This window comes from Cuculus canorus, chromosome 4, assembly GCF_017976375.1.
Source record: "Cuculus canorus isolate bCucCan1 chromosome 4, bCucCan1.pri, whole genome shotgun sequence".
NCBI lineage: Eukaryota > Metazoa > Chordata > Aves > Cuculiformes > Cuculidae > Cuculus > Cuculus canorus.
Window position 1 is genome coordinate 79430117 of NC_071404.1, and position 12761 is coordinate 79442877.

General features: G+C 46.2%; 1 long non-coding RNA gene across 1 annotated transcript in view; it reads left to right on the top strand.

The window, feature by feature from the left end:
• The window catches only part of LOC128852172 (uncharacterized), a 237699-nt gene that overhangs the window by 775 nt on the left and 224163 nt on the right, over positions 1–12761 (top strand). The window contains exon 2 of the long non-coding RNA XR_008449854.1: positions 68–182. This is a non-coding gene — a long non-coding RNA (uncharacterized LOC128852172). The remainder of the gene's footprint in view (positions 1–67; positions 183–12761) is intronic.

The window sequence follows — 12761 nt, forward strand, 5'->3', positions numbered from 1 at the left end:
ATAAGCAAGTTCATAAATTTGAGCACTCTAATGCTTAGTTGGTTTCTTTTGTTTTGTTTTTTAACAGTTTGCGGAACAGTTTACTTCTAGCTGGTAAGGAAGATCCTTCTTTCCTGGGTGTTCAGAGCTCGTGGTTGAGCAGGACTCTCTTCCCTGCAGGGATTTGTGAGCTCTATTTGGAGGTAGGTTGACAAAACTGACAGCAGCTCAGCTCGAGGTGCAGAAGTATCTCCTTGCTGTCCGGTTAATTCTGTGGAGGAGAGGTTATGCACACACGGTACTTTCCCATCTCTCCATCTCCAGAGCGAGGAGAGGCCACGCACACACAGTCCTCTCCCATCTCTTCATCTCCTGAGCCTCCTGTGACAATATCTTAAGACCCACCAGCTCTGACTGGTAATTCTGACCTCAGAGCTAGAGCATAAACACCTACACGTGAGCTCTTCACTGGCCTGCTTAGAAGAGACCTGATGTCAGCATTGTTGGGCATTTGGTGCAGCACAGGGGACATTTGTACACTGAAGGTAGGTGTGTATTGCCCACTGCTATGCCAGTTACTGGATATTAATGGCAGGATAGCATGCATATGCCTAAACTGGGAAGCAGAAGGTTAATAGACGAACAGCACCAGAAGATCCCATTTATCAGTTTCTATTTATCTCTCCTTGGGAGGTGGCAGGTTTACAGTAAATACCTTCTGTCCTCCTAATTTCCTAATGATGGGGATAATGATGGAGAATGGTGAAGTCATTAACTGGGACAGCCTCTGTGCATCACTCTGTCAACCACGTCTCTCTAAGACCTGCAATGAAAAGTGATGGGCCCCAGCTGTTCACCAGATTCTCTTCCCTTCCCCCTCCCTGCTCTCAACCCCAATTGCAGGCTTGGCAATTAAAAAGAGGGTGGAAAAGAGAACCCACAAACCAAAAGGCAAAAAGCAGGTCACTTCCTTTACCACTGATGGCAGTGGTATGCACTGCGCTTTGTGTGTATCTGTCTACCCGTCTGATCCCATTTCAGTGCTCTCAGGTAAGTGCAGTGGTGTCCCTGGGCCTAGTATGTTCCTGGGCAAGGTGTGCAGTGCCAAAGAGCGGAACTGTTCACTGAAGTGAGCAGAACGTGGAAGAAGGCTGCACTTCAAGGGTGGAGGCGGTGGGTTTCCTTTGGGCCATCTTTTACCTTCTGCTGAAAACGATCTCCCTGAAACATGAAACACAATTCAAATAAAGATGTAGCTTTGAAAAGCATTTTTCTCATGACATAACTTTGTAGGTGACTCTTGAAGTTATTTATGATTTGTCTTGCATTTGGACAACATCTGTGACTTGATGACCGTTTACAGGCAAGAGTGGTTTACCGTTTGTAACAGCTTTGTATTCATCCAATGAGTGGCCGTGATTTATTGCCAGCCCTGTTTAAAATGTGGCATGAGAGGTGGAAGAAATGCATCCCACCACAGCAGCAATGGGGTTTTCATTGCAATGAAAGGGAAAAATCTCACATGTGCTGTCATATGCTTACAGCTTACTGGTAAGTCCGTGCCTGTGTACAAGTGCCTTCAAAGCTGCCTAGCTTACCTTTCTTTCGGTAATGTGCTCGTTCTTCAATGAGCTGTCTTTTTCTCAATTGCTGTAATTTGTGAGGTTAAGCAATAGGTATACCTGTAGCAGAGCTGCAGGCTGTTGCTGTGGCCTCTAGCACAGTGCTGTGTGGCAGAGCTCTCCCACCTGCACGTCAGGCTTTTTGGTCTGCACTGCCGGCCATTAGCGGTGTTGGAGGGTCCGGCCGTCTGCTTGCCACATTGTCAAAAGATAGGCCTGCCTGAAGTGAGGTTTACCTATGGATCTGCCATGTGTTGGGCTTGTAAAAGAACTCTTGAGCTGTGGGAGCTTTGTATTGGAAGGGTTCATTAACTTTCAAATGTTTCAATTGAGAAGTTTCCGAGCGCTCAGCAATAGACCAAGGTGACTGGCTCAGCCAAGAGTGTCCCCTGGCAGTCAGGTACAGATGCGCTTGGTAGTCACAGTGCCATCAGAAACCTAATAGTGCCCCAGAAAGTGTCGCACTTGAGGTGGACCAGAGAGACTGCACATCATTTTTGTTAGGCTTAAAGAGATAGGAAGACAGAGGAGCCTTTACCTTGCAGCATTCCAGGAATTCAGTCTGCGAGGTTGTAGAGCGTGTAGGTCCCATGGCTGTGTGACCTGTCACGTTCATTTAGCTGCCCTGGAAAATGTGACAGGAGGAGGGAAAACAGTTATGGTGAGAAATGGGACTTGGGTACTGGGTTAATTCCATCTGTTCCGAGGTGCTTCAGGCCAGGGTAGATCCTGGTGGTAGAACAGGTGGTTTTCTGACTGTTATCTCTGTAAACTGGGTATCAGAGCAGAGAGTTCAAAAAACAAGGGAACAGATAAGTTATTTGGGAGATGTGTTAAGACAGCTACCGCACTAGACTAGATGGAGAGTAAACAGTTCCTCCTTCAAATCCTGAATGCTGCTCTTGGCTGTATGGACCCACAAAGATTTTTGTGCTGTTCCGAACTGTTCTGGTAGCTGCACGTCAGAGTGTTTTCCCCAGGGCTTGAAGTTGCATTAACCACCACTAGTGTCTCTTGGCTAATAGCTTTATTTTGTGTATTCAGCTGTGAATGGTTAGACCTGGGAAGTGGAGTTTTATTTCACATGTAATAATGCAGGTCACTTGTCTTGTCTTGTTAGTCTTGCACTGTGCTCGAGGATGAATGTTTGACCAAAGTCTGCTGTCCAGCCTCAGTTTAGACACGAGGAGGTGCCGGTTAACTGGGATTTCAGCCATCCCTGGAACAAACTGGGAGGACTTTTTGATTTTAGAGCCTTCATCTTTTTGGGTTCCTTTTCAGGTAGTTGTCATTGCCTAGGTTCTCCTGAAGACGGGTCAGCTAGCCCTTGCACGTGAATTGAAGCTTTAGTTTTCAGCCCTCCTGTGTTGCCTTGGTTCCCACAAGAGTTCCCAGCTGATGATTTGAATATTTCTGGTTGTTGATGCTTTAACTCCCTCTGGTCTGGCTGTGGAGTGTCCTGCAGTACAAACATCAGTCCTGGGCCAGGCTGAACGGTGTCAGCCCTCAGCTTTGACTCCTCCAGCGTGACACAAATCGTGCTGAAGAGAACGTGGTTCTTAAACATCTGCTGATTTCTAAATAGGGAAAGTAATCTTAGTCACTGTAAGCAATCTGTATGGTAATTTCAGGAAGATGTGAGTGGCTGTTCTCTCGGTAAAAGAAATAGCCGCTATATCTCTTGACATAGATTAACTGTAGGAAAGACTTTGGAGTATGGTGTGGAGGGAAGTTTTACTTCCCTGAGGTGTGCTTGATGGAGAAAACAAAGTGAAGGCAGATTTGTCTCCCGCTGTGGAAACTTGTTTGTGTGGGACAATATCTATAGCACCAAATCTAAGGGAAGATGGATGCTGTTACAGATAATGCTGGTCAAGTGAAAGAAATGTTGCTGGAGCGTTGTTGTATCTATCCAAAATATTTTTTTCAATTATGTGTAACATACAGCAGTGGTTGACTTTAAGCATTATTCTAGCTGACAGCGAAATCTTAATTCCAGCCCGTTTTTAAGGTGCAGAGTCTACCTACTCTCACCCTCTGACTGTAAATGATGTGAAGAAAATGGAAGTGGCCATTTGCAGTGAGCATTTAGCTCCTGTTGCAGATTGTCTCACTGCTTCCATTCTTGAAATGGCTATTACATTTACAGCTTCTGGAGTGTAGTAGTGCGTATGCATGGAGCATCACATATTAATGTAATGCTTTACATTGTTTTCAGTGGACTCCAGCTTCCAGGAGCTTCGTCGAAACGGAAACTGTTAAATGTGTTTTCTTGAGTAACTAAAATTCTTCATGTCGCTGCCAGGTGGGGTATTGAAGTTTGAAATTAGTAGGATGTACATCCTCTAAGGAGTGACGCCTACTGGATCTGCTCTGCCCAAGTATGGGAGAATTCATTGGTGGCTGCGGAGTAATGGGAATGAAGTGTAATGGGCTTTGTTTGTACCCTGTGTCTGGCTCCATAAGGCAGGAGCACCCTGCCTTTTAGAGATCCCAGTACTTTTGTTCGCAAGAGTGGTTGAAGCATAGAAATGAAGCAGCATGTAATGTCACCATGGGAAGAATGAATGCATGGACCAGGTTCATATAAAATGGTATATCAAATCCTAGAAGTGTGTTCAGATTTAGACTGGGATGTGTAGGGGGAATTCCAAGAGCCATAGAGAATCCCAGGCATCTATTGCTTCTGTCTTCCAGAAGAGCACTGTTGTGATTTGTTTTATAAAGAAACCCCCTACTTGTTGGTCTCAAAACAGAGTGTGAACCCTTCTCCTGCTGTCCTTTGTACTGATTCTTAAGAATCCTTAACACTAGTTACGTGGCAACGACCTCAGCTTTCACTGAGAGTTGTGTTTTGTTTAGAGTTTTTACCACTGCTGTTTGCATACCTATTTTCCTCCTTTCTTAGCTCCCATTAAAGGAAAGCTGTGCAGTTCTATCCTGCTACCACATTTCTTCAGATAAACCCTCAGTGACAGAGAATAGGGTGCCAGCAACTCTGGCCACGATGCCCAGTGAAGTGTACAAGCTGCCTTTTTGGGGCTAGCCACTGTAACAATGGGCCGCGCCATGGCAGAGAGTTCTGCCTTGCTCGTATCATGTAGTGCATGCTCACATGTTCCATCAGCTGCAGTTGTTTTGGATGCCTACACAGGCTGAATTTGAGACCCACAGCGAATGTATCTTGTCACTTTTGCTGTTCTGGCTGCTCTGCTTAATCAAAGAGCTGGAAGGAAAGCTCTCATTAGAGAGGCTTGCTTTCAGTGGTACAAAAGCCTGCACTCGGCTAATAGAGGCTTTAGAGAGTGCTTATTTCTTGTTACGGTTGGTCTGCTTGACCAGATCCAGGCCTGAGGCAGAGTGAAGAAAAAGCAGGCTTAAAATAAATGATGTCTGAGTAAATGTGGTGGCCAGGGATGATCAGGAGTCTGTTCTGAAAGGCGGCTGCTCTGAGAGTGAAGAGTTTTCCCTGCTGTACCAGCTAACTCCTGGTGTACGTGGTGACTGAGGGGGTTGTAAATATATAGGTGAAGTGGGAGGCTGTGCAGAAGGTGTTCATGTTTTTCTGTCTGTTGCTGTTACCGCTTACCTGTATAGTGGTTGGAGTCCAGGCCCCATGGTGTTGCGTGTGGGAAGAAATGGGAGTGGAAAGTAAGCTGTGCCGCAGAGCCTGCAGCCTGAGTGGAGGAAACAGGTAAATGCTGAGAGAACAGTGTCAGGGAGGCAGAGAGTGTCCCTGCAGAGCTACTGACAGCTGTCCTGGGTGGCTCTGAACACAGGCTTCAGCTGATAAGGGAGCGTGGGGAAAACTTCTCTTGGTTATACCTAATTCTTTTGTCGCGCTTGAGGCTCTTCAGCCTCTGGAGCAACATAACCTATTTTTAGGCTCTTAAATTTGATACTGTGTTTTGTGTAAAACATGGCCTATGGTTCTACAAGTTGCTGCCTGGGAATGCGTGAGCAAGTGAAAACTTTTCCGAGTGATTGGTTCTGAATAACATCAATGCAGCTGGGAGTATTCATTGCTGGTGTGTTAGGGAAGAAGTTGTATGCTAGGGGAACTAAAGTAGAGCACTTGCTCTTTGAGAATACAGGAGCTGTTTCTTCCTTTTGGGGTCAGTCACTTGAGTAAATCAATGTCTGAACAGGGTTACTTCGGGTTTTGATGAGAAACAGTAGTCTTAACGACAAGTTGAAGGTGGAAAACTTGAATAACCTTCCTCACTTCTTCTTTGGCTGCCCTCCATACAAGATGGGTTTGTTCTGTGTGAGGTTCAGCTCTCATTGAATCCTTTCACGTGTTGGTTTGGTGGTATTAAGTGACGAGCTTTGCAGGAGGCAGTTACTGCTGCTCAGTAAGCACAGGAGTGTTAGGAATCCAGGTGGTGTAATGTTACACCTGGAGAACCCCCGGTGGAAAGTGTGGAGCTGACATGTTTGCTTTGGGAAGTGGTGGCTTGTAGACGGGCGTGCACTGCATGTGCTGGATGGTGATGGTGTGGATGGACAAGAACCTCAAGGTAATCTGCTCCCGAAAGCCAGTCTCTGTCCCAGTGGAGGTGTTAGAGCAGAGGTTTCAAGTTGTGCAGCTGTCCTTGCAGCTTTTGCGTAATTCCATTGCAAAGGGTTAAGCTGTGCTGGAAGAAAATTGGAGTTAAGGGCTGCTGGTACCTGAAATGCATTGATTCTGGTGCCGCAGTGCCAAGAACTAATGCAAGCAGAAGCAGTGTCTTTGTGATCGTGTGGCAGGGTCCTGATTTTTTATGGAGAAGGAAATGAACAAGCTGCCAAGTGGCTAGAATTATTTAGGAAGCTGCCTAGAGAAGGGAAGCAATGAATGCAGGTCAGTTAATGGGCAGAGTAATGATGGAATCCAAATCCAAATGGAGATGCAGTGAGGGAGATGGGGGAGTGGGGTGGTCCAGGAACTGTTTTTCGGATGCTTGCCGGATTACTATACAGCATTCCTAGTTCATCAGGCTTTGTCAGACGTGTCTCGGTGGGTCTGTACTGTCAGGAGTTGGTGCAGAGATGAAGGGACAGATGGGGAAGGAGACAGAATAGAAGGGAATGTACGTGATCTCACCCGAGGGACAGGTTAAATGTAAGTTTCTTTGTGAACGGTTTCATAGTGTGTTAGCAGCTGACCTTGCAGTCAGGATTTGTAAGTACCTGCCCCATCTCCTTTTTCTTTCCTGTCTGCTTTTTATCTTCTTGCAGAGCAGTAAAGATGCTACAATCCAGTGAGCTCCTGTAGAAACTGAATTCTTGAGACACAGCGCTGTGCTGTGTAGAGAGACGGAAGAAGTTAGGAGAATAGGAGTGGAAATGAGTTTGTCAGGAATGGGTTTGGGACTGATCAGGGCAGGTTGGGAGGAAGGAATAGTCTCCTCCTGAGCAGGACAAGTTAATGTTGCACAGAAAGAGGTGAAGAGCTAATAAATGATTCCTGTTACCTGGTCAAGGAGCGCTGCAGGCTTCCTCCGGTTAGTGGAGGGGCTTTCCCCACTTAGCCACAGGTAGTGGCAATGAGGCTGGAACTCGGGCGTCTCTGTGCTCCCAACAGAGCTGTGAAGGCAGCAGTGGAAGGAATAGCTCTTTTCCATTTCTCTTACCATTTTATGTCTACTTTGGCTTAGACTTGTGTCTACTACTAGTGGCTCCATGTGGTATACTCCCCACCGAGGGACTTGAGGCTCTGCAGGAAGGCTTAACAGAAGGGTTATAGAAAATGAACTAAATAATTCATGACCTGTGGGCCACCAGCAAAGTGGGGAGCTTACTTCCATTTGTTCTGAGGCACAAGTGGAATCCTCACCAGCCTGAGTGTGATTTGGCATCCTTTGTGAGCACTGGACTGGAGGTCTTGTGAGGGAGAATCCCAGTGATGCCTTTAATCCCACCGTGTAATACAAATGCTGCGAGGGTGGCAGAGGCCCAGGCGAGGAATTCAGGGAGCAGTTGCAGCTGGGAGTTGTGTGGGCTACTTGCTTCTCTGATGTTCTGTCAGAATCTTCCCACGCTGTGGTGGGGTGCAAATGTGTGACAGAACTGTGCCTAGGAATGAGCGTTTGTCTGTCGTATGTCTGCTGCCTTTTACGTGTTGAGGGGACAGGGGCCTTTGTTTTGATTGCAGAGGGCCCTTAGACAAAAGCTGTGTGCGTTGATATGTACTGATGACTTTGTGTGCTAGAGAGGGAAGGTGTGGCTCAGCAGTGAGAGGCGGCTGTTGGGATCTCTGGGGAGCACAGCGCAGGTTTGCACGTAGGTTAGAATGAGTGATTGCTTGTCAGACATTAGGGGAGGCTGGACAAGTGCCTGGAATTGCAACCCACTGGGAGTTGTTAAGCACAGAAAAGCCATCCTGAGCTCCTGAAGTCCCAGAGCTGCAAGTTGTTAGGGACTGGGAGTGTGTTCTGAACGAGTGTCCCTGTGTGCCTGCTTTATTCCTGACCCTGTGCAAAGTGTGTGCTTTTAGCCTCTGTCACAGCATGCAGGGCTGGATGTGAGCCACACATCGATGGTGTGAGCCACAGCAGATGTTGTTCTGAAAACTCTGCTGCAGAGATGGAGTGACACAAAGAGCTCTGAATGCCCATGGAACATAACCATGGCTTCTTATGGACTTGGCTTATTTTAATGACTTACTGGCTGTTGAAAAAAGCGGAGAAAGCCATGATGGGTGGGGGGTGCAGAGGAAGGGGCAGATGAGTTTATTCCCCTGACCCCTCAGGATCCTAGCCCAGTGTCAGTGGCACATCAGGGCTGCCTCTGCACTGCAGAGCACAGCATTTGAGATTGTACATGACTCCTTGAGTAGGCAAAAGTCCATAAAGCTATCGGAGATAATGATGAATGAAATGTGTCATGTTCCAATTGCCTGAATGACTCTGGCAGGCTTGATTCAAGACTTTGTTCTTATTGTCTGGTTATGGCTTTGCAGTGACCTGACATTGCTCACCTTTCTGCTAGAAGAGGTACATAAACGGTACTATGGCTTGTTCCCTGAAGTGCTTAACTGTTGCTTCTTAATGGAAGTATTATGACTCGTGCTACTCTGCATGGTCTTTCTGACGCTGTCGTAGACTGGCTGTGGGGGTGCATCCTGCTCAGCTTTGTGTGACAGAGGTGTATTTTTGCAGAAGAGTCGAAGGTGTGGGTGACCTTCAAGTCAGGCTGCTGTTGCTCAGGATCGAGTACTGCCTGAAGCAGCATTTGTGGTGTGTGTAGGGAGACCATTGTGTTAATTACGTGTGGTCTGGAATGGAAATAAGTATCCATATACCGCAAGGGGTTTACCTGCACAAGCATCATACAGCGTGAGCTTCTCATTTGCCTGAATGCTTGTTGGATCTGATAGTCCCTTGAAATCTTGGAGGAAGAGGCTGCGTTCATGGCCAGCTGTGGGGGAAGAGGAAAAAGCAGTGGCTATTCCTGAACTGATGCAGGCACAGCTGCCATGGATCATTTTCGTAGTTCTGATGTCTGCGTGGGGCTCTTTTATACCTGGTTAGGGCTTGATCTCTCTGTCCGTGAGACCTTGTGTGCACCCCACCGCCACTGTGATGCTGGTGGGATGCTGTCAAGCCAGCAAAACAGTACGAGATGGTTTTGTACCGCGCAGCCAGCAGAGAGGAAGAACAGGGTCTTAAGTGACAGGTATTAAATCCAACAAGGAGGAGGCATTCATCATGGATGCGAAGTCTTATTTTCTGTCATCGGAGACTGAAAAGGTGCTCATGTTAAAGCTGACTTAAAATCTGTTCACTGTTCCTAAGGACGTGTGGGATTTTGTCAGGTGAAGATCTCTGTTAGAAAGGTGAACTGGGATTCAAGACATTATGGGCAGTCAGCTAATGCTAAATCCTGCTGTTTGGCATTTTGAATCAGTGTGTGCTTTGGCAGATAACTGGACATACTGAAGGGGAGGGCACGTATCTGATAGGGAAAGCTTAAAGAGAAAACCGTCCAAGTTTGTGCTGGAGTAACACGGTGTGGAAAAGAAGCAATGAAGTAGCAAAAATATGGTTGCCTGAATATCATCTGTGCTGAGATGGGTTTTCTTTTGGCTGATCTTTAATTAGTGTTTCAGCTTACTGGACTGTGTAAGCTTAGCAGGTATGGAAGGAGATGAGTTCCTAGTCCAAGGTAGAAAAGAGAATTCTTAGTACAAGATACTGTAAGTGGGGAAAAACACTTCAGAATCTTTGTTGTTTCTTGAAGGCCCCAAATGTGCAACTCCAGGTAGGAATGAAGATTGTGATCCACGTCAAGATCCAATTATATTTTTCTGTAGGAAAATATGCAGCCCTTCTATATTTCAAAGTTACTGCAGCTGGATAGAAAAGGTGAGGGTCAGAACTCTTCCTCAGTATGGCTGAGCCTGAGTGCATTTCTATTTCTGTTTGTGTCACAGGGAGAGGCAGCTGTGCATTGGCCTCAGGTTGTGACCTGGCCTGTCCTTAGATTCTGCATGGTGGGGTAAAGCAACCAGACCGGAGCAGGTCTGCTGTTGGCAGCGAGTTTCCAACTCACTGCTTTTGTCTCTACAGCTCTACGTAGCTAATTTTGCAGTCACCCTGTTATGCATCATCATCAATTAAACTACCGCTGAGGTCAAAGGGCAGGAGCTCGTCTGTAAATGAACATTCCTCACATTCTCGTTACAGATTGGGCCTTTGAGATCAGCTCTAACGAGCGTAGTGGAAACTGAAGTTTAGTTTGTTGCATGCCGCTGGGAAATTAAATGTGTCTTCCGAGTTCTTGTCACTTAAAATTCGCAGCGACATTTACTGCATTTGACGAAATGTAGGAAAAAGAGGCTCCAATTACCCAGAACATCAAACGCTGTAGATGGCGCAGTTTATTTTGGAGGCATGATATTCAGAAAGGTCAGTCTCTCAGTCAGCTTACCTCGGCCTTTCGTGGTGCTGGCTGTGGCTAATGAGCACTTAGCTCAGCTCCGTACTGAGGGCTTTATGCAGGAAGAATCTGGCTGCAGCTCTGCAGTTCATGTGCCTGCGTGGTGACACTGGCTCTGTCCTGGAGATGTGCACTAGGGATCTGGTGTATGCCCTGCTCTCCCCTGGGAACTGAAAGGGTAGAAGGTTTGCATATTCCACTGGGAGGGGAACATGAAGGAGACGAAGCCTTGGAGAAGGATAATGACCTTGGCTTTCTGAGGTGGAGAAATTGAGGCACCTGGGTTTAGTTTTTCTGGGTCTCACAGCGGAGTAGTTCTATTTCCTGACAGTTGCACTGATCTTACCTGACATGAAATGGATCAGGACTAAGTCTGCAATTTGTGTGCTTAAGTTGTAATTTGACAAGGATTTACTCGTGCTTATTTCACTCCTGCACATGATGGATGCAGAGCAGAGGGGTCAGATCTTGCCACTGTAAAAAGGCATGTAAGTTAAACTGGGGATGCTTCTTTTTAAGTATGAGGTACACAGAGTTCCCTAGGCCCTCAGTGGAACATCTGTGCTTGCCCTCTCCAGTGCAGGAATGGAAGGCGTAGTGACGTAAAAATCAGATTATTTCATCGTGTTAGGAATATCTGGCCAGTAGTGGGTGCTCAAAATAGCTTAATACTTTGCACTTTTATTTGAAAAATAAAGTTTTTATTGCGATAATGTAATGCTTCCTTAGCAGCCACGTGCAGGAAAGATGTGTGATTTAAAAAATAAAACCTAAATTGCCTCAAGGTTTGGATGTGCCAGGTGGAATTTCACTTCTGGAAATGAGATCCACAAAAAAGGGGATAAAACTGATGTTAGGAGTCAGGAGGATCTGCATAAAGGAAGTTCTATCCACCCCAGGCAAAAATTCTTGCTGTCTTAGTGGCTCTGCTCAGGCTGGTTAAACACACAGCACCTTGTGTCACAGGAGAGCTGTTTGGAGCTACGGTGTTGCAGCAGTTTCTCATAACAGGCAAGTGGAAATCCATCGCAGCATAGTGCGTGATATACCCAATGCTGCCAAAAGGCTGGAGGGGCAGTGGCTGTGTCTCCTGGGAGATGGATGTTCTTCACTTGCCCTAAGCGTTGGTATTGATGGGTTCCGAGTAAGCCATTAGTTCTGCCAAAACATGTGGCAAGTGCTCAGCCTTTACATGCGTTTGTTTCAGCATTAGTCCTGAGCTATCTGAAAATAGACGTTGGGCAGAGCTCCTTAAACAATGGCGCTTTCATACCAGTTTACCCCTGGGAAACCAATGATACTAAACTGGCCAATGGCATTCTGGTTCTACTTAAAGCCTTGGGTGTTTTTACGCATCCTTGAGACAGGTTTCTTTTTTTCCCATGTCCCAACAAAACCAAGTTTTAGCTTGTTAGATGAAAGTTTTTAAAATCACTCTACCCCAGTTCTGTTGTAAGTAACACATTGCAGGGCAGTGATGGTGGGCAAGTGACAACTCTTAGAGATGTTAACTCCTAATCTAGTCTGCAGGTGTGAATGCCTCTGTTCTGGGGCAGGCATTTGGGGTGCTCGTTGGAAGATGAAGGAGGAGTAATTCAGTGTGTTGCTTGCATCTTCTGAACTTAACTGCAAGACATAAAGATGAACATGTTCTTTGCTAATGATTGTTGCTGCTTAATACTGTGTTTATTTTCCTTCTTTGAGCTTAGCTCTGCATCAGTAGCTTCAGAAGGGTGTCCAGTGTTTATAAATCAAGCTAAGCATCTTCTGATCCAATGGATTTACCCTTTCTGCTTTCCATTGTGCTCTGTGTGATTCAGTGGAAGGCTGGGGGAGCGGAAAGAACAGTGAGAATGAGAACTGGGATAAAGCTTGGGCTACATTAAGTTGGTGGGAATTGGATCACAGGCCAGAATACAATTGCTGCCTTCAGTCTTTGGGAGGAACAAGAACATGCAATAGTGGAGCCCAATATTGTCAGGCTTTCTGCTACAACAGGTTCCCTGGGTCACACTGTGAAAGAAATCATTTCTAGAATTAAGCAGAGCCCTACTCAGACTGAAGTCACAGCAAGAAAATGACCTTACACTGCAACCTTACTCAACCCCTTCCCTCTTTGTAGTTTTTGCTTTAATTTCCTACAATATGTTATTCTTGTTGTTTGGAATCGTGGAGAGGAGGGAGAAAGGGGAAACCAACCTGTGTAAAAATGAGCTTTGAGTTCTTCCATCTGTGGGC